General features: G+C 47.1%; 3 long non-coding RNA genes across 3 annotated transcripts; 1 reads left to right on the forward strand and 2 right to left on the reverse strand.

Moving 5' to 3' along the window:
* Positions 1-986: 986 nt before the first annotated feature.
* LOC135315042 (uncharacterized) lies at positions 987-9,840 on the reverse strand. The gene is made up of 4 exons (XR_010374491.1): positions 9,691-9,840; positions 6,540-6,661; positions 4,750-4,935; positions 987-2,814 (listed from the first exon to the last, which is right to left on the reverse strand). It is a non-coding gene; the product is annotated as an uncharacterized LOC135315042 (long non-coding RNA).
* LOC135315041 (uncharacterized) lies at positions 3,107-8,626 on the forward strand. The gene is made up of 3 exons (XR_010374490.1): positions 3,107-3,295; positions 3,602-4,959; positions 6,634-8,626. It is a non-coding gene; the product is annotated as an uncharacterized LOC135315041 (long non-coding RNA).
* A 5,459-nt stretch (positions 9,841-15,299) lies between the features above and the next one.
* On the reverse strand, positions 15,300-21,897 carry LOC135314940 (uncharacterized). The gene is made up of 3 exons (XR_010374359.1): positions 21,785-21,897; positions 17,432-17,506; positions 15,300-15,392 (listed from the first exon to the last, which is right to left on the reverse strand). It is a non-coding gene; the product is annotated as an uncharacterized LOC135314940 (long non-coding RNA).
* Positions 21,898-26,191: the final 4,294 nt, after the last annotated feature.

Genomic DNA, 26,191 nt, shown 5'->3' on the forward strand with positions numbered 1-26,191 from the left:
AGGTGATGGATGAGCATGACAGTGACATGACCCTGGCATCAAGGGGATCCTTGTGAAACCTTGGGCACAGAAGAAGTGGGAGAGGGTCTTTGTGCAGGAAGCCTCTGGGTGCTGAGCTCTGAGCAATCCTGTCCTGCAGTGGTGAAACCACTGTGGGGGCTGCCACATACAAGGGCAAGTGGGAGATGCTCATTGCAGTGCCATGGTGGCCCTGGCAGGCTGATAGCAAGGGCAGTGCTGCCCCTGATCACTTCCTGAGGCCATGAGATAATCCTGTGGAAGGATCCTGAGTGTGATCCTGCTTCCCAGCCCTCCACAGAGCACAGCACAAATCCCAACCGAGCGCTTTAACCCCAACCTAGGGTGAAGGCTAGAAAGGAGGAGGCTGGGTCACTGGGTAAGGTCAGGACACGTGGCAAAGTAGGCTAAAATCCCCCCAAAGAAGGGAAATCCCTCACTCCCCTTCCCCACTCCTTCCCTCCCCTCCCTGACCGCCCCAGGTATCGACCCAGCATCCCCCCTGCCGCTACCTCCTCTCCCAGGGAGCCACCTGGGGCCTCCCCACATACCATCTGCTCTTGCCAGGCGACTTGCGGGTGGCTGAGGACATCCCTCCCACACCATCTGCCTCCACACCAAATCTTACATCTTTATTTGCCCCGTCCATAAGTGGATGCTATGCACAGGGTGGAGAAACTTGATGCTTCTCTACGCACACTCACAGAGCAGGAGGTGCTGCCCGTCCCCCGCCTGCTCAGCGAGGACAGGCACAGCGGCAGCCGTGATGGCATCGAGCTTGTCCTCAGCCATCTCAGCCACAGGGTCAGTAGCGGCAAGCCTGGCAACCCCCATGGCTCCCAGCCATCACTTGCAAGCAGAATATACCCTCGTCTGACTGTGAATGTCAAATGGCAGAGATGCACGTAGCCATCAACATATATATGGCAGGAGCCATCCACATGCTGTGGGATTATTTTTAGCCCAATGGTAATCGAAATGTCAGAGGGATTTTTATTTATTTTCTCTGGAAGACTTGTTGCTTGAAATCCCCATTGGCAGAGGCTGATTCTGCCCCTGCTGTTGCAGTCGTCTGTCATCCCTTCCCGCCCTTGAAAAAAAGGTGCAATTAGGCGGGAGGGGAGGGTGACTGGCCCAGCATGCCTGGCAGGGCTGGCACCCTTCGGAGGGCAGGTGTCCACCCAGCCCCACAGCCCACCCGACCCGTGCCCACCTGGCCAGGCTGCAGCTTGTCCAGCTCCCCCAGCCTTCCCAAGTCCCAGGAAAGTTCTCACCAAAGCTGCAGTGGACAGCTATAAAATGCAAGGGACACAGGGACAGGGCCCTTGAAGAAGATGTGTGGTCAGGAAGGGCAGGCAGGCCACAGGACACTCTCCTTGCCCTTTAATGATGTGAGGGACAGAGTGCAACGACGCCGAGGTCTCATGGTGCCTTGAAACCTCAGAGAGGACTCCCCGGAGACAGAGCAGCCTGTTCCTTCCCGCTTCCCTGCCACTTGCCCCACACTCAGCACTGTGCCAGGAGCAAAGCTCACAACAATTATAAACCCGCCCCGGCTCCTGTCAAGCTCACAGGACCCCATCTGCACAACGGGCTCTAGGCAGAGCAGCTGCCCCTAAGCCAGGACACCCGCACCCTTGGAGCGACAGCACGGCACTGCAGAGCACGGCAGCACCCACCCAGGTCTGTGCTTTCTCAGGGTCCCAGGGCCAGACAAGTCCCCACCTTTACACACTGATGGGTTATGCACAAATTTTCCTCTTTTCTTGTTAGGGAAGCAGATTCGAGGGGGAATGGCCACTCAGAAAAGCACTGGCACGTCTGAGGTAGCAGAGCCTTTTTTGCTTGTTTATACAGCCAGAAAGGAATGGCAATGGCCTATATTAACACAATACCAAAGGAGGGCCTTGAACGAAATCCAGCTAGGAGGTTGTGACCGGTCCATAGATAACTGGGAAGAAAAGTCAATGTTTTCCCTGCGGAACTGCCTATTTACATCTGAAAACAGCACAGACCTTGCCCAGAGGCTGGGACAAACAGCTCCATTCACTGCCTGCTTCCCATGAGACTTTCCCCTCCCTCTCCAAGAGGAAATTTCCAGTAACTGAGGTATAAAAATGAATGCAAGGCTCCAGAGCCAGCTGTAAAACTTATATGGGAAGAGCTCCACATCCCACAGTCAGTACCACAGCAGGCTACCCACAAAGCAGGTCACAGACTTCGTGTGTGGGGAACGAGGGAAGAGGCAGCTCTGTGTGCACCCCTCCTGGTAAAGGTCAGGCTTTGGGGGCTGGATCCAGGTGCCCAAACCTGGAGGCACCCACCAGCACCGTGGGCTAGGCAGGATTCCCTAATGGAGGGTCCTGGGTCCCTGGGAGAGGTTGTGATGCCGTGTCATCTGCTAAAACACCATGTGGTGCAGCAGTCTGTTGTTTCCTGTGAGGCTGCATGAAACAAGGGATGGAAGCAGAGAGAAATTTGGTGAGGGGGAACCTTCTTCCTCCTCCACATGTGCCGCATCCTGGGAATAACCACCAGGACTCAGCTAGGCAGCAATCTCTAGGAAATTTTGAAGGAATGTCTTTCTGCCATATCCCATTCATCTTGCACCTGGACTTCACATAGAAGATTAGGATTTGGGCCACGTGGTTTTCCTGCAAAAGCACAGGAATTGTGTCTTCCATAGCTGTCAGGCTTCTCTGTGCATCCAGCTGCACAGGTCCCTGAAGCTTTCAAGGAGCTGTGATTTCAGATGCTGCCACGTGGGAGCCAGACCTCAAGTTTCTCATAGCAGGCCTGAGGAAAAGTAAGAAAAAAGCTGGGTAATTAAATAGCACTCATCAAAACACATGCAAGAGTCAAACAGCAAAAACATCCCTCCTACGCACAGACTCCTACATGAAGCTGTATTGACATTTACCTGCTGAAAATCTCCCGTTCTGGCTAACACAATCCATGGGCCCACAACCGTGGGCACCTTGCTGCTCCCTCGACACTCTAGCCAAACCTTCCCACTCCTCTTCTGGGAGGTCACTTCATCCTAACATGAAACAACCAAACATTTTCCAAAGTCCTCCTACCTCTGCATACAGAAGGGACAAATACATGCAACTATTGCCTTCCTGGCTGGGAGAAAGCAGATGATTCCTGATATACCTACAGGTCATACCCCAGTGCATGGCAGCAAAATTGCGGGACTGGGATGAAGGAGGAAGGCGACCTCCCTTTGAGCACATCCCAATGCTGATTTCACTGTTGCTGTTACCCCTGAGCTCAGGTGAGGCTACCAACCTGTGCTGCACACATGCACTGCAGACACAGCCAGGTCTTCTGGGATTTGGGAGCCTATTTACCCAGGGGATTTCAGCAAATAGGAGATTAAGTGACTTACAGTGTTTTAAAAACATGTTCCTGAATATCTTGTTTAAAGCAAAGGCAGTTCCGTGGGTAATTTCTTTAAAGGAGGGTATAAAAGTGGGTGGCTGATTGCCAGTTCATTATATCAGAATCAGTTTTCATTAGGAAGGGAAAGTTTGTGTGCTTATTAATTGTTTCTTTAATTGCTTTCTCTCCCTGCTAACAGGGTAGCCTGCTGTCTGCTTGTGCCTGGAGGCCCCAGGTCAGAGCCCTGCGTAACTCATTCTTGATCTGCTAACATGGGAACTATAAATAAATGGTGACACCAGAGAGTGGTGGAGGAGGTAGAAAGGGGCTGTGCTTCTCAACCTGAGACACTCAGTCTATTCAGCTTACCCAACAGACTGATGACGATCTGTAAATATCAACCAAGCAAGACTATTTCTGATAGCCAAGGGCTCTGGCCTGACAAAGATAAAATTCTCTGGCATGAGCTGGAGCTGGACAAATTCGGACTAAAAAGAAGTTGCAGTTTATTTCAAGTGAAGCAAACAGCTGAATTTTCTTCACTAAGGATTATTTTTGAACCATGAGGACCTGCTTAGTTTCAAGATGTGCTGCAGCTTACCCCCCAAAATTCCCAATTTGTGACTGTGAAAGAATCACTTGGGAGATTGAAAGGAGATTGCAGGTGCTCCAGATGAGCCCTGGCAATTCACACCAAGGGGATTTAAGACATTACAGTGACAGTCATCCCTCTGACTTTTATCCCTCCTACCTTCTGCCACCAGCTGCTCCTTCTGCCAGCACAAAGGGGACACGCTGGCCTCTGGTGCCCACAGCACAGCACAGTCACCTGGACAGCACCGAGCCCAGTTTAATTAATACAGCTGTCATGGAGGGGGCAGCAGTGGGGCCGACATACCCCTCTCCTCTGCACCAGGAAAGCAGGGGGACCATGGAGGAGAAAAATCCTTCAGCGTGCCCTGCCAGGAGGCAGCAGCACTTGCCTGGGAGACCCAGCCCATGCACACACGGTAGGAGCTGGGAGGCAGGAGATACTGTTGAGGGGCAGCTGCAGCACACACAGACAGGAGCAAAGGACAGGGAGGAAGAACCCTGTCTTATCCTTTGTTCCTGCAGTAACCTGAATCATGCAGCTAAACATTCAGCACCCTGCCCTGCCTACAGCACCGTGCTTCATGATGTGGAAATTTGCAGGTGGAGAGAGGGAAGTAGAACCAGCATATACAGCAACAAGGACCTCAGGGAGGTGACGCTACAGCCAGGGTGGTTCCACCTCCCTGAAAGCAGGAATGCCTGTGCTGTGCAGGTATGCACGTTACACACAAGCACACTCACATGCACACCTACCTTTTCTAACAGCAGAAGCAGCCACAGAGTCCATATTTTCTAGATTTTACTTCTATATCTGCAAAAAGCAAGTTTGCTTCTGTTTCTGATTCCCTGCAGTTATCGTGAAATGCCTTCAAGAGAGCAGCTCTGTCTTCTCGGCTGAGTGAACCTTTGATGTCCAGCACTGCACTCAGATGTTCCTTCCTTTCCAAAAGGATAAGAGGGCAGGTCAGTGAAAGAGTCAAGGAAAAAAGCTTGCTTCCTATTACTCAGTTTTGCTGGGCCAGACCAAGGCTTGGAAGCTGCTGAGCTGCTTTTTGATGCCCTCTGGCCACCTAGCAAGGAGGAGGCTGTATCACAAGAGCTGTGTGGGATATGGCTGAGCTCATGGGTCCCAAGCCCAGTGCACACAGCACCCCCCTGAAACTGGAAATCTTCACCTCAGGTTTCTGCCAGAAAAAGATCTGTATTCACCATAATAGGTTTCATGTAACTCTGCACTTGACCATTTGGAAGCACTTTTGGTATCTTTTCTCCTCTCAAATGGAGCTACTTCTTGTTCTTCTGGAAGGCTATAGGATTTTTGTTCTATATAGCATTGCTTCACTGCATGGGGCCACAACATATTAGTCTGATTTACAAACAGGGCAAGTGTATCTATCTGAGCAGTTTTAAACAATCAGGATTCTGCTGAAATCAAAAGCAGTGCATCTACTCACACCAGGATGACCAACTCTAAGATCTGGATCAAAATAACGTTCTCCTGAGTACTTCCTATGCCCACTTCCTATACTATAAATATATAAAAATACAGTTATATATATATATTTAACTATTTTTATACGTGTGTGTATATACATAGTAAGAGAATAAGAATTGCTATGCTGTATCAGATAAGCAGCTTTTTAGCTCAAGCGCATCTTCAAAAGTAGCAAATGCTTAGGAAAGGAATACAGAAACCAGACAAAGCATAACATGATGTCTCTTTGTCTTTTTTTTTTTTCCTCCCCCCTTCTGGAAGTCTGCAGTTTAGGGCCTTCCTTTGCTGGGGGTTATATCATGACTGTCATGTTGAATAGGCACTGAAATAATCATCTACCACAAATTGTCTGCTCCCCATTTGAAGCTATTCACACTTTTGGCCTTCACAGCATCCTGTGACAGAGAGGTCTACACTGTAATCATGTTAACTTGGAAAAATACAGTCACTAGGACAAGACATCAGAACAAAAGATGGATGTAATAAACCACAGACTTGGAACAAATGCAGTTAGCTAAGATCTCACCTTCTTAATAAAAGTTATGTTTCATTTCTGTTAACAGCTTCCTGTGAAAAATGGAAGTGTATATTCTTGCTGAATACACCTAGGATTTTGTGGAAACAGTTATACCGAGGAAAGGATTGGTGAAGGTTTAAGGCCAACAGCCAAGTGCTTGGAAGTTATGAAATGCCTGAGTTAAGAATGTTCTTGAAACCTACATTTGGCACACATGTGCCTGTAAAATTGTCTATTCAGGTAGTATTTTTCTGCAGCATTCCTGCTTTGTTTTTATTGACAGCCATTTCATCCATCCTTCACCTTTACAGAAGGACATCTCAACTCCACTGGCTAATGTCTGGCAAAGTTATAAACCATGTTAATCAGCACCTGCAAATAGCCAGCATCGAGTGCATTCAAAGGTAAGCATTGCGCCAGGCCCAGCATGCTGCAAAGAGAAAGTATTGCAGGACTAATACTGCTATAGGTCTTCTGGTGGCAAGTAATCAGTTAAGAAACTACAGAAGTCAAACCAATAAAAGACCTTACCTTAGATCAGGAAATTCTTTGAGAATGGGCAGCAGGGCTATTTTCATCCCCTCAGCATCAGAAGTCTGAATAAGTTCTAAAATTGCTTTTATAGGATCCTTAAGGGGACCAGCTGCAGGACCCTGGGAAGAGAAGCAAAGCTGTGCTCGGGACAAGGGACACAACATACAACATTATGAGCTGGACTCGTACCAGACTGGGGATCTCACTGTGTGGCTTAGGAGCTTTGCAGGACTGTTTGTGTATGTACAGAAGTTTGTTTTCCCTCCAGGTTAGGAGGCAAGAAACTGGGGTGTAACCACAGACTGCTTCCAGGGCTGCTGGGTGACTACCTTCAGCAGTGCAGAATCCCCTCCTGCACTTTCTTTGACAAAGAGGCCAAATGTACCTCATTTTTCCCTACCTCACCTGTCCTCTCAAGGCCATGTCACCCTTTGGGAAGTGGTTTCCTTCCAGAGGTAAGCACAGCCCAGTATCTAGTGAAAACAAGCTCTGTTGGCCAAACATGATGGCATTTCTGCTGTCCTGGAGCAAGCCCAGGGAAAGTTGAAAAGTGACCTTGGGGAGAGGGTGAGGGGACACAGATCCCCTAACAGAAAAACAGAAAAAAGAGTAAGCAGGGCCGGACACTGAAAAGGATATGACATGGCTGGTAGATGCTGCATATGGTCAGCTCCCTCTGAACTAGAGCACGCAGAAGAAGAAAGCCTCATCCAGAAACACAGCATTTTTAGCAAAGCCGGAGGAAGCAGAATGTGGATGAACTTCCAAGAGAAAGCTTCAGGTCCTTCCTGTTCATATTTTTCATCAGTGCAGTAATGCGATTAAATTGCTTCTCTGAATTATTGATGACATCACGTCAACAGAGACTCTGTGACAAAGCAAACCTGGAGAACGGGCTGCCAAACTGGGGCAGGAGAAGCCAGGGCTCCTCTGATCTCCACAGGGCATTAGAAACAGCAGGCTGCAGTCTCAGTGCAGCTCACCTCCGCATTGAACATAAATTAAAAATAATAGTAATATTAAAAGACAGCCTTCCCTCTCTTCCTCCACACTGCAGACAAACAGCATGCCTAGCTCTGCACAGCACACAAGCTGTACTCAGCTCCCAACGCACTGATACTGGAAGACTTCATGCTTGGCAAGCTTGCTATTACAAATGCTAATTAATTTGAAGGTGTCAGATTTAGTTAAGGGCTATATAGACAGGCAAGGTCAGGGGTAAACAGCCTGCAATCTAAAAGGACAAAAAAGAGGCATCTTGTCAGCAGTGCTTAAGTGCCTTTGACAGGTAGTGCTCTTAGGAGAGAAGCAAGGTATTTCCTAATGTGCTTTAAGGTTGGAGGGGAAGGAAGAACCTGAAGAGAGGGCAGAGCAGGGCAGGGAGCAGGTGCAGCCTCTGCAGCAACTGCATGATAAATTCAGTCTGTAGCAGAGTACATATTTTGCATGCATAACTGTGTACCTCATTTGACTGAATATCAGCCTGTCCCCTGCAAATCGCTTATACGTTTCCTCCCTGAGATTTTCGGTGTTCCCACATCAATAAGAAAGTGCACAGACCGGGGATGCAAGGGGAACAGTGCTAACTAGATGCAGACTTTTTTCACCCAAGCTCAATGTAGGGTTTTAGTACATAATTAGATTTCCTGTATCTCCTTTACACTATAAAACCAGCTTTCCTTGCACATTACATCCAAAGCTGATGCTGAGAACAGCATTACTGGTAGACTTCAGAGCTAAGATTAGAGAATCCTCCTGCTATTCCCAATGGCTCGATTGCTCAAAGCATTGACTTGTCTGTGATTGATCACTCCAGGAGAGGTGGATCTTCAGCTAAGAGCACTGCCAGCTTCCAGCTTTCCACCATGAAACTAATGCATTAATTGTAATGGGTCTGAGAGGTTTCTAGAGGAGCCTACAGACGATCATTCTGATTTCATTTTATTCTTTGGACAAGGTCAGAATTGCTGAAAAATGACTTGCAGGGGGCTCAGCTGGAAGAAAATAGATTTCCAGTCCCTAGCACTTAAATTCATAAGTTCTAAGAATGACTCCAAATTTGCGAAATTATTAAAACCAATAAAGGCAAGGCTTTTTATCTGCTGTGTCACATCTGAGTCCTGTTACCAGACTACCTTTGCAATCATTGCTCTGACACTCAGTCCAGCCTCTTACAAAGTGCTATGCCTGGGTGCTCTCAGCCTGCAATTGCAGAAGAGCTGCGCCAGGGGCTATTGCACAGCAGCGATTCTCTGGCTGGGGCAGCTGCAGGAGGGGATGCTGCTGGCATTGCAATCCTTGCCCTTGGGCAATCAGGGGACCCATGTGACAGCCTGGTGGCACCCACAGATGCCGTGTGCAGCACTGCCAGCTACACCAGATTACAAATTAAGCAAAGAGGCTGTTTAAGCTTCCAAAGTTGCTTCTGCAAATATGACCTAGTATTTTTCCACAAGTTTTCTTCAGAGGTGTGGCTCTGCTTTTACACCTGACCAGTCCCTTTTGCAAGGCATCTTTACCTCCTCTCTGCAACCGTCACCAACCACAACAGCATCAGCATGTTTCCACCCATGAGGAAACACTGCAGCACAGGGAAATGGCTCGCACAGCCATCAGCCCAGCTCTGAGGGGCTGGGGAGGGCCTGCAGGGAGGGAGGAGGCCTGACAGAGGGGTAACAATGCATACCCCGCGTCCAGGGAGGAGCAGCATACAGGTAATCCACAGGGAAGGTGAAGCCCTGGAAGATGTGGACCAGCTGATGTGCTCCATCAACGCAGAGGCTCAAGGGAAAGCATTGGGGGGAACACAGCTCTTCCGCTTCTGCACCCCTGTGCCATGTACCAAAGGCTTGCCTGGGGGAGCTGACAGCTTTGGAGCTGTCTTACGAACTCAGAGGATCATGCCTTATTCTTATTTCAGTGGCAGGAGTGTGAATCTTTCTTCCTCTAGTCACACATTTCAAAACTATAAACTAACAGCTTCTGGCAGATCAGAAGGGCTGTCAGCACATCTGATTGTCATTTCTGTGGAGCTGGATACCAGTGTGGTAAGACGCCTTAAGCTTTTCTGTTGCTTTCAGAGCCTTTTCCTCTGCTGGTACTGTTCTTGATGACAGAGAGGAAAACCATAACCATATCAAAGACTTACTAAGCACTCTTTAAAGACAGTTTGCAGCATCCTATGATCTTCTTCCATCTTGCTGACAATCCTCCTCCTCTGCACAGAAGATGGTTTCCTGGAAGTGGTCAGGAGGGCCTGCACATATTCTGTAACAATGATGACATTGACAGCCTTGACGAGAGCCTGTTCCAGAGCAAAGAAGACCAAATAAACTTCCCTGTACTGAGCAAGGACCAGACCATACCTATAGGACTCTGACCTGTGTAGACAGGGGATATAGGGTCCATGCAGATGGGTGTCCTGTTTCTCTGCTTAAGTATCCCTTTAAAATGTCTGGTCTAACACATGGAGTACCTCCAAGCTGTATGTGGATGACATAAATGTTTATAAGTGTGGAGACATCCAAGCAAAAGCAATGGAACAAGTTAGCTGAGCCAGAGGTCACTCACACTGCAGAACAGCAGTGACACTTGGCTTAGCCCCAGGCTGACAAACACGTCACTTGGGGACAGTTTGGACTACAGACAAAGCCAGATCCAGCCTTCCTGGAGCATCCCCACTAGACACATCCCAGGGCCATACCCTTGGGCACACAGTTGTGGCTGGGCACAGAGACACCTGGGCATCTCTGAGCCACCCACTACCTGCTGAGAAACCCTGGTGCCGAGACAATGCAGTGCCTGAAGGGGAAGGGAGTGTTTCTAAGAGGAGATGGGCTGCTGCACAGAAAGCTCATTTTCATTAGCAATTGAAATCAGAGCAGTTTTAGGCTGCAGTCCAAAGGTACAGGAAATCCCCAGCCCTGTCCAAAAGAGACAAAGCAAGAGACAGAGAGCTCTGGCACAGCACTCCACCACAGAGCTGCTGCTTTCCCCAGCACTAATGTGACATAATGTCCAGTGACAGACTCTGAACAACAGCAGAATAGCTCCTAATTTTTTCTGTTCCATTACCTTTTGCACATTTCAAGATGTTAATTAAAATCAGCACTGACAAAGGGCCTGCAGAACTAGGAGGGTAAGAGAAAGGGAGTCCAGTGCTTACGGGGACATGTGAAGCACTGGTAGCAGCAGCAAATCCAACCTGCATGCAGAAGAGGATAGCCCAGGTACCAATCTCACTGCTGAAGAGCCAGACTCAAGGGTGTCATGAGACCCTAGACAAGTTGTTTAGGCTACCATAAAGCTGAAAAAACTGAGGTACTCTGTGAGGTTGTTCTTTGCCAACCCTGGCATATTTAAGTGCCTGAGACACTATGTCCTTTGGGGATCTGGACCTTTTGCTTCTCCCTGTGTCCAATCTCCATCAAAGGGATAAATATTCCTTACAACTAAGGTTGAAGCACATGAGGAGCTGAGAAGATTTACAATACAATGGTATTGGGGCGGTGGTAGGATCAGAGATGGCCCAATGCTCCCTCTCTGTATTTGGGAGTTACATTGAGTTTCCACATTTCTTCACTTGTTGGTTTCTCTGCTGAGATTACAGAAAGGTCCTAGCTGTCACAGTGAGGAAGGTATCCAACTCTGTTGGATAGAGGAACTGGTATGAGACAATTAGATCTTTAAAAGCCCTTCCAACAAGAGACAAAATTGTCGTTTGGATTAATGTTAAAATACTGTACAATCAGAGGTTCAAGGACTAGTTTTAGTGATTTCCTAAGTAATACCTTTTTCTTACTTATTTCTTACCTCATACATGTCTGGTTTTTTCTTCCCTAATGCCAAAAAGCTTTGCTTTAAGGATTCAAGGATGTGGTCAAAACCACTGTCACACTTTTTGAAGTGCTCCTTCAGTGTTCCCTGAGGAAAAGGGACAGACAGAGTCAAAGGGTGCACATGTAGAGACACCACACAGACAACAGACATGGGTTATTGTGCTTTTGCTCCTTCTGCTCCCAGAAACAGACTCCTCCATGAGCTGCAGCATACTGTGCCTTTATTTCAAAGAAAAGTGAAACATGAAAGAAAGAAACAATTCATATTCAGGAAGGATGTATTAAGTTCTTAAGCCCAAACCTGGAAGATCAAAAACTATGAAAAATGGGTGGCAATAGCTCTAATCTGGGGTCTATGTAAAATGTGCCCCTACAGATGGGGAGTGCAGGAAGACCCAGCCATTCTGCACCCTTCTGCTCTGGCATCCTGCTCCCAGCATGGCCATTGCCTCTTATTCAATGGGAAAGTATAAGGACCATTTAGCAGGCAGGCAGGGGATAAACTCTGTCTTTCATGATTTGAAGCCCATGTTGACACAGCCAGAGGAGGACTGAAACCTGAGCGCTAGCTCTCCTGTTCCTCCCCAGGGTCCCAGGGTTGTCTGTGCTCCCTGTCAGAACCACCCCCAGCTCCCGCCCATGGGACAGGCTGACAATGAGCTCTGGAAATCAAAACTGCACAGTGTGCCCAGGGTTTCTTTTGTCATTTTCCTTTTGCTGCCTTCAGCATGCTCGAGGGAGCCTGTGTGATGAGCCTGAAGATGCTCAGGGAAGCTTCCCAAGGACATGCACACCACCACACACTAGGAGCCTGCAACTGTGTGTTATCTAGACATGGAGCTCAGGATATGAAGGTGGGTGTCTGGGCTAATAGCCTAATATTAGAAAGTGTGAAGGGAGGGGAACTTAGCCTAAGGGAGGGATAAATTTCTGGTCATCCTTCTCTACATCCTGACTACCCACCACAGCCTTGGGCTCCGTGAGTTATCACTGCCCCAGGAAGATGCTGGGCTGCTGGCAGTGAGTAGGTAGCAGGTGAAGCTCAACTCTTCATGTCTGGGTGCCCAGGGGCAGCAAGGTGTACCCATTTGTAGCACAACAGCAAATGCTACAAACAGTGGAACTGGGATCCCAAAAACTGGAAAAGATGAAGCTGTCAATATACAGCTTCAGGCAAGGCAGAGGAAGGTAATGGGCCTGAAGATCCTACTATAGTTTCACTCTCTCCAAATCAGGACATGACAGTAAAGTGCATGCCTGCCCTAGAGTCTAAAAATATTCAATGTTAACATGGGGCTCCCATACCTTGACTTTAGAAGTGACCCTCTGCAGAAAATGCTCTGTAATCTCATCTTCCATCCTGTCTAGAAATCCATTTACCTTAACATCCTGACCAGTGCTGGCACTGCAAATGTATGTTAGCTTATGCCAGACAGTCCTGTTAAAAAAAAAAGGGGGTGGGGGGGAATATGGAAAGTATTGATCAGATCAAATCAGGCTATTCTCTCAGATCAAAACTCTTCCTACAGTAACGAACACAACTGCCTGTTTAATTTAATGGAACACAACTGCCTGTTTAATTTAATGGACACATGCTCAGGTACAGGGCTAGCTCAGCAACCCACTTATGTGCACCCATCTTTTGGATAGCTCTCATTAAGATACTGCCACAAGGACATGAAAGCTCAGTGCACACGAATGCCACTTGAACCACCACTAGTGAAATTAGATAAGTAAAAATTCTAGTATTTTCAAAAATGAGTAGGAATGAAGTGGCCTTGGCAAATGGAGGCTGGTGAGCATCCTGTGTGCCTCCAACACTCTACAAATACAAGAGAAACAATTTTTTCCATCAGAACAATCTTCAAGTCAGCAAATCCTGGTTAAAATGATCACCAGCTTGAAAATGGACATTTTACTTTCTGGAAAAGCTCAGTGTATAACTTCATTCTCAGTATCACTGTACAGAATTACATAAAAGAGCCTCATAATTATTCAGTCTAGGATTCATCATGAGCAACATGCAAATAAAAGAAACAAAACAGCTACCTAGGCTCAATGCAAGGCTCCAATGTCAAGTAAGCACTGTGCATATGCTGGATTTGGGCATTTTGCTGACTCCAGAGATTCCCAGATAATTTTAGACAGGAAGAAGAGAAACAACCTTGTTTTCTCCATTACTGCAAGCACTTCTGAAATTAGCTCATAGGTGCAAACAGCCTCCCCCACCCTTCTGTGCTTTATTTCCTCCCTCCTTCCTAGCAACACCAGAGAAAGCCTGGCATGTTTGACAGGGTTTCATTCAGCAAAGCACTTAAGCTTGGGCTTACCTTGAAGTGCACAAGCACACACATCTCAGGGCAACATTTATGAGGCTTTCTTAATGAGGGAGAATCAGGCCCAGGAGAGGACCATATTGCAACACACGGTAGGGCTGGGCAGGATAATGTCCCCACATGCAACGCGGCATTGCTGCCTGCCTACTGCTCAGGGCACCAGGATGAAGGAGATGGTGAACCACAGGCCATGCCCCCTGCACCTGCAGGGTCTGGGAGCAGGTGAGAAGCAGCAGTACTGGGCTGCCAACAGCACAGTCCCAGCCCCCTCTCTCTTGCCGGGCAGCTCTGAAGGGGTCTGGCTGACCACAGCTGGCTCCCTCCATGCTTAAGTGTTGGTGTGCATGGGGCTGGACAACCAGATCCAGCTGGACGCAAGGCTGACCCCATAGCAGAGTTGGAAGAAGATCAGACAGCAGAAATTTTGTTTTGCTCCACATGCCAATATGGTCTGTTTTCTAACCTGAGAGTACAGCAGTTCTCCAGGATTTGTAAGCTGCTGCAGATCCCAGGGCAGCCATCAAGCTGGAGAAAGCTTCTTACTTCATTTTCATAGCTAAATTAAAACAGGAAGACATATCTTTAAGCTAGCATGCTCTGTAATGCTCCTGACAGCATTAGTCCAGCATGAAATGGGAGAAATATTCTGTGATTATTTGTTTTCTCAGCACATTTTCACTCCCCAAGGTGGGGATCTAAAGCAGGACAAAGACAGTCTCTGTCCTGCCCAGCTGGTGAGGAAGGAGAGCACAGGAGTGGCACAGGGAGAGCCCTCAAGCTGCTTGGGTGCCACTGTTAGGGATCTAGATGCAGGACATTCATTTTACCATTGCTGTTGCTGCAACACTTGCTTCTGGGAAGCATCTCAGGCTTTGCTGATAAAGCTGCAGAATAAAGCCTCAGTGTGTATGAATAGCCCACAAAGTCTGTCAACTGCTTTGTCACAGCTTCAGTCACACAGATGGCTCCTGGGCAACTCCATTTTACAGAAATTTCCTTCCCCTCTTAATGTGAAGGACCAAGGATCTTAAATCAAACCTCCTTCTGAAATAGTCATCTATAACCAGCAGCACTGGCATATTGTGCTGTGGGGGTATACACAGGGAGGGAGATGCCCAAGAGCAAAAAGCAGATAAAGGGAGCCAAAAGAAGTGGTAAAAGGACAGAAGATGAGAAGACATTCATCATCCTCTGAGAAGCAGAAAGCACCATGCCTGGGAAGCACAGCCAGGGTAGGAAGGGCCAAGCCTGGGCACCAGCCACGTCACTGCCCCTCTTTCTGGTTGTTCTTAAGGTCTGAGCCTCTCTAGAATAAACATCCCCCAAGGTTTTAACCTGTCCAGGCAAGTCTGGGTGCACTTTGTTCCCTCCGCTTTAGTCCGACAGCAAATGCTGAGCACATAAACAGCAGCAACGTGCTGTCCCTCCAGTTACAGCTTGATGGGAAACAGCCATCAAACTAAAGAGGGGCAATGGCAGATCTGGGTGAATACAGCATTGCCAGTCGCTTCATCAGGATTTCTTTCTTTTGAGCACTGAGGACATTGCCAAGGAGGAAAACAGCATCCCTCCTACCTCTCCAGGAACCTCAGGCACTCCTCCAGGCACACAGCTTCCACCTTCTCGCCCAGGCTCTCACTGACATGCCAGGCAGCCTCCATCTTCTCTGTTAGTATCTGTGGATTTCAAGGCATGAGAGAACAGGACAAAACCATTTGTTCCCTAAGCAGTGAAAGGAATACATCCCATTCCTCACCCTGCTGCAAATCTTTCTGCCTTCTAGGCAACAACTTCTGTTTCAGTTTGCTTTCATTGTGGTTGGAGTCAAGTCCTGCACTCAGGGGAAAGCCTTTCCCTACAAACGCTCTCCGCTAGCAATGTCCAGCCTGGCAGCTCAGCTCATACAAAGACCTGACATCTGCGGGAGCACCTGCACTTCTATGTGACTCACCCTCACAGATAAATTTGGGTGCAGCTGCTGAAAAAAAAAGGTTAGGCAGCTCCAACAGTGCTCTCTAGGCCTCTGCTAGGGTCTCTACCAGGGATGTCTGAAGAAGACAGGTGTCATCTTCCCAGCCACCACTGCTCACGCCTGACATAGCAGTGTGTGTTAAACACCACGGCGCCTGTCTCACCCCACTGGCCCCAGCTAGGAGGCCCAGGTGCCTACAGGAGGTGGGTTGTGCCAGACAGCTAATAAACCACTCCATATTGGGCAGGCTTGAGCAGGTGGCAACTTAATGCTGCCCATTAGTTGCTCTGTGGAAACAAAAGCTTGCAAGGGGAGGAGAGCCAGATGGATAAAAGGAGACAGATGGACTCATATGCTGTGCTCTCCCAGTGCTCTGGGAAGTGTCAGCCAGAGACAAAGGGTGACTCACACCATGAATGGGTTTTTCCACTGCTCACAACAGATGTAAAAGTTCACCCAAAGGGACAGGATAAAATATGCCACACCAAAATGTCAGAAAACTATGGCTGATGAGTTTCCATGACACCTTGTTCATTTTCTATCTGATCTTTAAGTGTCAGCCTGAGAAAATTGAGGAGGTGGTAATTTCATGAGGCTTGCCTATTTATCCAGGCTTTTCCATCAACTGTCCCAGAGCATTCAAACCTGTCAGTTACATAGAAAACAGAGCAAAAACAGCCATGCTGAAGCATGGCCAGATGTTGCAAATATGAGGACCACAGCATTAAAATCAGGCTTTGGCCTGGTCCCCTTTAGAAACCTTTGCTCTGTCAGCCAGAAGCAGGAAAAAAAAAAGAAAAAGGCAGCTGTGTAGCTAAAAGCCACCCTAGCACAGGTACATCACTGAATACATTACTGTTCCACCACTCCAGCGGGCACAGGGCAGGGCGAGGAGGTAGCAGTCCCCTTCGTGAGCTCCCGCACTTGGTGCCTGGGTCTGAGTTGGACCAGAAAAGCCAGTTTTTCCCAGCTAAAGCTATGTCCTTACAAGGAAGGCCAGCTGCTGTTGATCTGTGATGCCTACTGCCAGCATCCATTGGGGTGCCTGATGCTGTCTGCCATCCCAAAGGACCATGGGGCTACTTCCCTCTCTCATGACCTGAAACATGACTGCCTCTGGGGTGGTGGCAGTGGAGAAAAAGGATACAGGTCTTGATCCAAACACTCTCTGGCCATTGTATGTACTGCTCATAAATCAGAAGAGTGTGCTTCTGCGATGCTCTTCAAGCACTCGGCTTTGCCGTGCTCTGAAGTAGTCCCTTGTGCTGCCTAACCTGTCCGGGCAGCAGTCACAGCTGTACCCAGCACACAAGCAGGCAGCAAGCCGCCCGCATTTGCACTGCCAGATATGGGGACCTGCCATGGCTTGGCAACTCTCGCTGCTTTTATAAAAGTACTCTGCAAAACTCATACAGAGCAGATTGTTTAACATACACCATGACTTTCCAAAAGGTTATATGAAAATCCAAATGCATATATGAAACTGCATCTTCAGCTTGAATCAGCTAATTGCAGGCTCGTCCTTTTTTATTTAGTTTAGTTTTCTTCACATATGCACTAGGGAAAAACAGGTTTGGGAGCAAACAGATGTAGTTTAAGTATGGCAGCTAACTTGCAAGCTTTCAACTCACCAGCTTAGCCCAAGACATGCAAAACTGGGTCTTGCCAAATACCTACATACTTGTGTGAAAAAACACAGTTGCCCCAACATACAAGGGCTTTTTAATTCCACCCCACATTTACCTGAATGACTGCAGCATCTGCAAAAGGGGGTTTCCCAATATCAAAGGCTTCTTTCAGGGCTTTCCCTACTTCCTTCTAAATATTAAAAGAAAAGAAAAAAGAACAGTTGAGATACATCATGAGTGAGGTTTCCCAGTCTCTCATTATGCATTTGGACTAGATGAATTTCTGCCTCTATTTTTTTTGGCCATGTTGTTTAACCCAAAACCTGGCTGACCTGATAGTCAGTTCCAGCTGACCTGATAACATTGTTCTGTTTTGTTCTACATTGTTTATTTGAGTTTAAATGATTTGTAGCTTTCTTTCATCCTAGTGTCAGCTCGGGTTATCTACAGTCTTCCCTAGCTATTTTGGCTCAAATGAAGGGGCCTACACAGCAAAACAACACTTAGACACAACACTCTGCTGCCAGCTACTGTAGCTGAGATTTTCCACCCTTCCTAGCTTCAACCAGCACCCACATAAACCAGCCAGTGCTAATTAAAATCATTCCCTCACTTGAGCCAGGGACCTGTGAGTGCAAAGAGGAGTCGGGTTAGTGTTTAGAGCTACTGCCACAGAGGGATGAGCTCCATGGGGCTGCATGATGGGAAATTTCCCAAGATTTGGCTGGCTTGTGTTATTTTGAATGGACTGTAAAAACAAAACTAACACTGCAGAGAAAGAACTCCGTGCTTGAAACATGATCTGACCTTTATAGAAGCTTTAAACTTAAAAGCCTGGCTTGCTTCTTTATTCTTTCATTCCTGCATCCTCCTCCAAGGAAATAGTCTGATCTTCCACTTTTGTCTTTGTTCTTTTCTGACTGATGAATTAGGAAATTTGTGGCTGTCACTGAAGAATGCCATCAAGAGTATACTCAAAACAACTGCTCTGCCATTCTCATTGAAAAGTGTTAATCAAAGATACAAACAACCCAAGAAAAATTCCTTTCTTCCCGAGTGCCATCACCTGACTGTAAGCAATTGTGTGAACACAATGTGCTGAGATAACACATCCCAGCTGAGCAGCACAAACGCTTCTAGCCTGCCCCAGTTGCACAGTAAAATGTGTCAGCTTAAGCCAACATGAAGGTCTTGCTCCCCAATGGGACAAAGCATGCATTTACTGCAAGGCAATAACTTGTTGAGCCATGGTACTTAGTTCCTTTAGATCAGGCAATGTGTCTGAGTTACCAAGAGCTTGTAGCTCTTATGGTGGCACCAGCACCTCAGGCACCAAATCTCCAACATGGAGAGGACCAGAATTTCTGCTGTAACAAACAGGCCCATAAATAACCTCCAGTTTCCTCCTTGTCCCTCTCTGTCTGACCAAGATATGGTACCCCATGCTGTTTCTTAATTTCACCAGCCTGCTGGTGCTGACTGCCCAGCCAACCACTGCCCCTCAGAAAATACAAGAGGCTTAGTTATAACTTGGGTCCCTCATCTGTCCAGCTGCTGTTTTGAAACATCCAAGAATTTAACATCCGTGAGACCTCTACATTGCGTAGGGGAATAGACAGGGATCGGCGACCAGAAGATCACGGGATGTGACGGAAAGATAGACTCCTCCCCATAGGAGTGGCAGGAACAGGAAGCACAAGAGCTATATAAGCGTGTGACGCAGCTAAATAAACGGACATTTTGTATCCATCATATTGATGTCTGTGCATCACTGTCCCCAGGGTGGGTAGAGCCCTGTGTCCCGGAGATATGCGGCCCAAGATAAGTTCTCCCATAGAAGCGTACAGCAACAACATTGTTATCAAGTGTGGTCAAGAGAAAGAGGCTAACATGGGTGGGAGCACACTGTTGGCACACCAACGGGCAGGTGGGCAGAACAACTGCACAGCCTTATTAGCTTGGGTAGCAACAGGTCCTTGACCCAAATTCTCCAAAGCACATGAACAGTCCTCCTTTGTCTACTTGAAAAAATAGAGGAAGGGAGGGAGGGAGGGAGGGAAGAAGACAAAGACCCAAGTGATCTTTTGCAGGTCAGTCTAAACTCTCCTCCAGCTTTTGTCCAGGTATGTATGTCCAGTCCTGCCACCTCCATTTTTGGACAAAGCCAGTTTTGAGCTGAGGCTGCAGAAGCAGGGGACAGGAGATTCATTTTCAACCTCTCAGTACAGAAGGTTTGCCTTGCACTCATATCAAATGCCCAATACAGCAAGGGCAGGGGTGACAGATTGACAACCCAGTCACTTTTCCATCATTTCCAGTTCACCAATCTTGCAACCTCATGAGGCACAAAGACCCCTTGCCCTAGACATGTCTGGGCTGAGGGAATGCAGCCTGCCTGCAGAGCTGGCTGAGTTCCCCACAGTGGTGTTTGGAAGTGGTTTTGAACCCCACGTGGCATCAGAGCTCTCAGCACCTTCAGATGTGGTCACAGTTCTCATCGTTCATTTCTGTTTAAAGTGCTTTCAGTTTGCACAGATACCAGGCTGGCACTTCCAGTGACAAGCCAGGTATTCCTAGGCAAAGCAGACCATGGCTTAATCTGGTCAGTCTCTTTTCATTTAGAAAAATTTAGTCATCATTGAAGTGGCAAAACTCGCACCATGTGACTTACAGTCACAATTATGTATTACAGTCACTCAGGGGTAACTGACAGGATATTTGCTCACTAGCAGCTTCCTGTATATTTAGAATAATGAAGGGCTGGAGTATCCTGGAAAAAGAAATAGAGGGATAAAGCAGTTTTATAAGCTATGCCACTGAGCTGAGTGAAGAGACATCCATAATTTTTCCATATGGAGTCAGCTCATATCCACTTAAGCTCATTAGCTTGAACCTGGAGCTGGTCCTAAGCTGGCCAGATATGAAGCAAGCTGGGATGCTGCCGTACGACACTATCCAGCAATTCCAGCTCTGTTCTTCATGTACAGTGCAGCACCATGTAAAGCTGTGATGCTTCCAGATCCAAGGCAGCATGAAAAAATGCAGCCAATTCAGGGCAGCATGGCACAAAAGCTTGTAACCACTGCCAGATCTAGGTGAGCCTGCTCAGCGCATGGTGTATCAGGAAAGCAGAAAGCCCATGGTTAAACAAAGGCTTTCTCCAGCTATTACATTAGAGGGAACTTAAAAAAAAAAGAAAAAGAGTTAAAGTCTCCATCACTGTTAGTCAGCATCTGTGAGGGTTTGTCAATGACTCAGTGACGTGCTCTAAGATCACCCCACTAGCACTACCCTGAGTAAAGTCATTTCCTTCACTGAAATACATGCTAAAAACAGACCTTAAGAACATGTGGTTTTCCCCAGGGTAACGATTAGAAACAGCCCATAAAGATGTGTAATATTAAACACCGAAATCAGTAGGTTTTAAGCATATTGTCACCAGCTGGCACCTTTGCTTCCATGTTTGTGACTACCTTCACATTTTCCTTCAAGGAACAGATCTTGAGGAAAATCTCTGCAATTTAGAGTACTTTCCCTGGGGTGATTCAGCAGTTTGCCGTGGAATTTCCCTTCCTCTGCTTCCCAAGGGCTAGTGGAAAGGGAAAGCAAGAGAGATGATTGTGGTAAATCCTGCTGCTGCATTTCGGCTTTAGCTGAATCTATACGGCCCCGTTGAGTTTCCAAATAGCATGGTCTTGTCTGGAGGTCCTCATCACTACAGTGCGTCCTCCCTGCTTCATTTGTATTCCATGGGCTGGGACAGCATTCTTCAAAGGGGCAGCTTCGCTGAGAAAAGAAAGAGGTCCTGCAGCCCTGGAGCTAAAGTCTCCTATGGGATCTCAAGTCAGGATGCCCTGCTCCAACCTTGCCAGGTGTGCACCAGCTGCACGATTTCTTCAGCTGGGCTTTGGAAATAATCTTTGCTATAACCTCAGCAATGTCAGTCCAGCTGGCTGGAAAGGGCTGTGAGGGGTCCACATACAGACAAATCCAGCAGCCTCAATATCTGCACAGCTGAGGCAAAGGGGCTATAAAAAAACCAACTGCTGCACACTATGGGCTCATTAACAGCTGGAGAGAAGATGAACAGCATCTTGAAATGGCCTTCAGTAAGGAAGTGGATTTCACCCATACCCTCCCTTTCCTCCAGATGCATTGGCTTCTGAGCAGACTAGACTGCAGCACTATAAAGGTGCAGCAACAGGATGAAGAGAGATTTGCAAATGCCCAGCATCTCTTTGCTAAGGAGCAAGGACAGGGAAGCATCCCTTTGGCAGAAAACAGTCATGGATCTTCACACTTAGGCTCTGCAATGAAACATGGCCAAGATGGAGACCTTGGGGCTCATACCCACCTGAGCAGAGCGGGCTCAGCTAGCAAGGGAGCAGCTAATTTAACAAGGACATTCCTTATTTTAAAACCATAGGAATAAAAAAGGCAGATCAAGGTAAAACTCCTGAGTTCTTACCCGGGTGACTGCAAGTAACTTTTCTTCAGTCTTCAAAATAATCCACAAAAGACACTGTACGCCAAGGGAAAGGCTGTGCTGGGGGGTCTGCTTGGGTCCCAGACATGTCTCGCTGCCACTGCGTACAGAAACAAGAGCTCAACCAGAGGCCTTTCCCACTGGTCCACAGCCTGTCGCCCACCTGGCACCCCCTGCCTGGCACCACAACCTCACGCTAAGCAAACAGTGTGCCCTGCCAGCACCCAGCAATGTTTGCAGCCACAACATGGTAGATGATCTTTATCATGCCCTTTTGCCAGCTATGCTTTTGTGCTGTTTCTTTTCCATCTTCCTATGTTTGCTGCCCAAACTACACATTTTGGTCTCCCCTTCCCTCAGTCCTGCTGCTGAATTCCTTCTCGGGCTTGGGCAGAGTCACCCAAACACACTTCCATGGACGCACAATTTTACAAACGTCCCATACTGTCTCTGAGCTGAAGAAAAAGCAGCTATATGCCAGGACAACTGCATCCACACAGGAGCTTTCGTTAAGGTGGAAACTGTATTCAAAGAGGAAAATACAAATAGTTAAGTCTGGCATCTCTGCTCTTCTCATTTCTACTTTCTTCACTATCTTCTGACCCTAATACAATCACAGGCTGCTCTTGCTTTTTTATTTTCTGGAAGGAATTCAGCAATTACATAACACATTTTTTTCCTACCTTTGAGCTTTTCATTATATATTTACATTATGTAACTATTCACCTCCAATTTCATGTAGGTTTTCAGTATTTCATCAATCCATTGCTCTTATCTAAAACCAAAGTTTTACCATTTTAAACCCATAAAAGCAGCAGTAGAAGGGATGCATCCTCACCACATCTCCCATGTGTCTGAGGACAGTATGCACCAGCACGTACCCACTAACCTGCCTCCCTCCTTTGGGAGCTGGTGAGGAGAAGAGCCCACCTGATGAACTATTTATGAGCTAATCGAGGATTTAGAAGTGTAATTAATACAAAGAACAGAGAAGCTCTAGGCTTGGATGGAAGCAATCAAATAGCCCAAAAAGGCTGAAAACTATTAGGACATAAGTAGATTGGAGCTGTCAAGTACCAAAGTAGCCATGGACACAGAGAATCAAACACCTCATCTACCACTGTCACACAAAAAGAAATCACAAGAAAGCTTCAGGCTTTGATGACAACCACAGGCTTTGAATTCACATTGGGCCAAAATGTCCCAGATGTGTTGCTCTTCAGATCATGGGGAAAACCACATCCGTTTTCCCAAACTTGGGTAGGAATTTAATGATCTGCTATATGTTTTTCCTGTGATCTGAACACTAATGCAGGAAATATGGAAACAATTGGTCAAACTACAAGCCAGATAAAGCAGTAAGAGAACTAAGGAGATGACAAGAGAAGTTCATAAAGCATAACGCCGACATAAAGGCAAGAGAAAATTATTCTGGAGTAATCACAGTATTCTAGACCTTCCTAAAAAAGGTTTAATGTGAGAAAAGTTATTGTTCAGGAAAGCAGGACACTATGCATGTCCAACAGGAGTCCAGCAGAAAAATACCTGCCTACCTCAGGTAAGCCCCTGAGCCCAACACTAAGGATTTAGAAAGAGGCAGTACTACAATGAAAAAAGGCTTTGAGAGCACAGAAGGTAAAATAGGCAGTGGCCAAGTCTAAATCCAGTAAGAGTCCTGAGCATCAAAAGGAAGCAGGGGTTGTGCTCAGAACAGACATAGAAAAATGTAGAGAAAAAGAAGTCCTTCAAACATACCTTTTGTACATTTTAAGGCCCCATTCATAAACTAAAAGACATTGGCTGAAGCTGAAATGGTTACTGTCGGTAAGGGTGGAAAGGTGAGAAGACAAAGAGGCATGACAGCAACGGGCGTAGGTGACGAGCAGTCCTGCTTCCTTGAAGAAACCACTTCTGTGCTCCAGGCTGGGGAGAAACGTCATTTCCAGGTGACTCAGGTGCTGTTTTAGTGCAGTCTCATCTGTGTTACTAGAGGAACCAAAGGGTGCAATCTGGGCCATCATGTACTGTATTAGTTTTTCCTCCAGATCTTTCTTCCAGAAGTTTGGACTCCAGGTAGAAACAGACTCCATCTCTTGGCTGCTGCCAAGCCACTCCACTTCCTTCTGCTTCTCCCACTTCAGTGATTCCCCCACTGACTGCAACGGCTCCAGGAACATCCTACCACTTCCACTGAGCGCTTCTCCCACCACAGTCCACATTCGTTCAGCCAGTAGTCTATAAAGTGATTCAGACTTTCCCACATCATCTTTTCCAGAATGCTCCAGATCATAAATATGATCACAAGCTTCTAAAAATTTTCCTTGCTCAATGAATCTGCAGATGGTTTCCTCTGCAATAGAGTAACAACACAACTTTGTTCACTCCTCTGTAGGACCCATCACTTCAACATCTGACTACTGAAATATGTACTTTACATGTATCCCAAAAATCTTCACGATCTACTCAAGATCACCTCACTTAAGGTCTAGCACTAGCACTTCTCAGTTTCCTCAAGGCAAGCACTTTCCTCTTTCTTTCCTTCATCTTTCCCCTCCAGGCTAACTAAGCCTGCAAACTAGTCTTCTGCAGCTTTCTGTCATCATCTCAGTAGACCTCCTCTTGTGGGCAATGCAGGTTCATTAATGACAATCTTTCCTTAGGGAAAGTATCTTTTTTCCAGAAGAAAAGCATTAGAGAAAGGACATCATCTTAAAGAGCCAACAGCTGAAAATCAAGCCTAGAAGGAATTCTCTGTCTTCTCTACAGAAACCCTGGCAGGACCAAAGTGCTGCAAACTCTTTTGTAAGGTCCCTCTCTCCTGTTCAGTCTGGCATGGCTATGCAGAGGATCTCACTCCTGCCAGCGAGCACTCATTGTAGACCACAGCTGCTCACTGCAGTCCAGGGCTCTCCCTTGACAGGGCTTTTTAACTAGGCCAAACAACTATGCATACAGTTTTGCCTGAAGATGAAAACTGAAGGTTGGCTACCTACCTGCAGTGTCTCACAAAGGGGATTCATGTAACTCCCCATGACTTCCACATCTGCAAGAAGCTGTGGTGACTGAGCCATTGCCCTCATCACCAGACAGCCCGTCAAGGCGGTTACAAAATCTTTAGAGTTCAGAAGCTGGAAGGAGAATTTTTTCACTGCTGCTTTTTTCCAAAGTATCTTACCAAAGTATCTTACCCATCACATCCAGCCCACCACTAAGAGTTCAAAGTAATCCCACAACAGCTGCAAAGAGCTGTGTTTTTTCTTCCTGTGCATTTTACAGATTACAAAATTGAGCAACAAAGGGTTAACAGGATACCAAAGGTATCTGGAGCAGATCCCAGAGGAAAAATCAAACTTGATGAGAACCCAGGGAAAGGTAAGCAAGGACAGAAGTGGGACCTCTAAAATCAATTCAGGCTACAGCTTTGGGTGCAGAGTAAAGAATGAGAGAGTATGGGCTTCCATTATCTTTCACCTGTATCTTAACTTTCCTCTATGAAAATACCTTGTCTGTGGAGTAAGAATTAAATCAAAGAGAACTGGAGGGAGGAGCATGACACAAAGTGGAGAAGGGTTGACGCAAGGATCTTCAGCAAAGCAATGGGCAAGCTGCTAAGGAGGGGTCTAGCAAGCTGCACTCATCCTGCCTCAACACATGCAACACATAGGAAATGTTTACTTGGTACAGTTGGCCCATGTATAACCTACCTCCCTTTCCCCATCTGTGGAAGGACAGCACAGTCACACCTGACAGGGTGTCAGTCACACGTGCATCGTCTTTCTCACAGGACACATTGGGAGTCTTTGCAAGGATTAAAATAAGGACAGCAAAGAGAAATACTTGTGAGGTAAAAGGAAAGTAAAATACAGAAGTTTCCAGAAGAGCAAGTGTACAGTTCAGAAAAGACAAGAACTCAGGTGAAGGAGGAGGAGGAGGAGGAAAGTGTAAAGCACCTACACCAGACGCTAATGAAAACAAGAGCCTGCAGGGCTGGGAAAGGCAAGAAGGTCCAGGACTGGACACACAGAGAACTTCAAGGTTACCTGCAGGCGCCCCTCCCTCTGCTTCCTTCCCACTGGTTGCCATCTTCAGCAAATTCCCTGCCACATCCTCACTGCTAGCCTTCTCCTCCACTGCCTCTTTCCCACGAGCCACAGCCTCTAGCAATTTGCCTGCCATGGTTTTCAGTTTCCCTCTCCTCTTTGTCTCCTGCGTCTTTCTCTCCTCATGCGCAGCCTTAGGCAGCATCCTTGCATTTTCCCCAGCCATTTTCTCCCACTTGCTGCCTTTTCCTGTGAAGTCTCCCCAGGAATACTTTGTCTTCCTCATGATCCCAGGAGGTCCAGATGCTTTCTGTCCAACTGGGAATGCTATCAGAAAAAGCTGTTAGAA

The sequence above is a fragment of the Phalacrocorax carbo genome, chromosome 9 (genome assembly GCF_963921805.1).
Source record: "Phalacrocorax carbo chromosome 9, bPhaCar2.1, whole genome shotgun sequence".
Classification (NCBI taxonomy): Eukaryota; Metazoa; Chordata; class Aves; order Suliformes; family Phalacrocoracidae; genus Phalacrocorax; species Phalacrocorax carbo.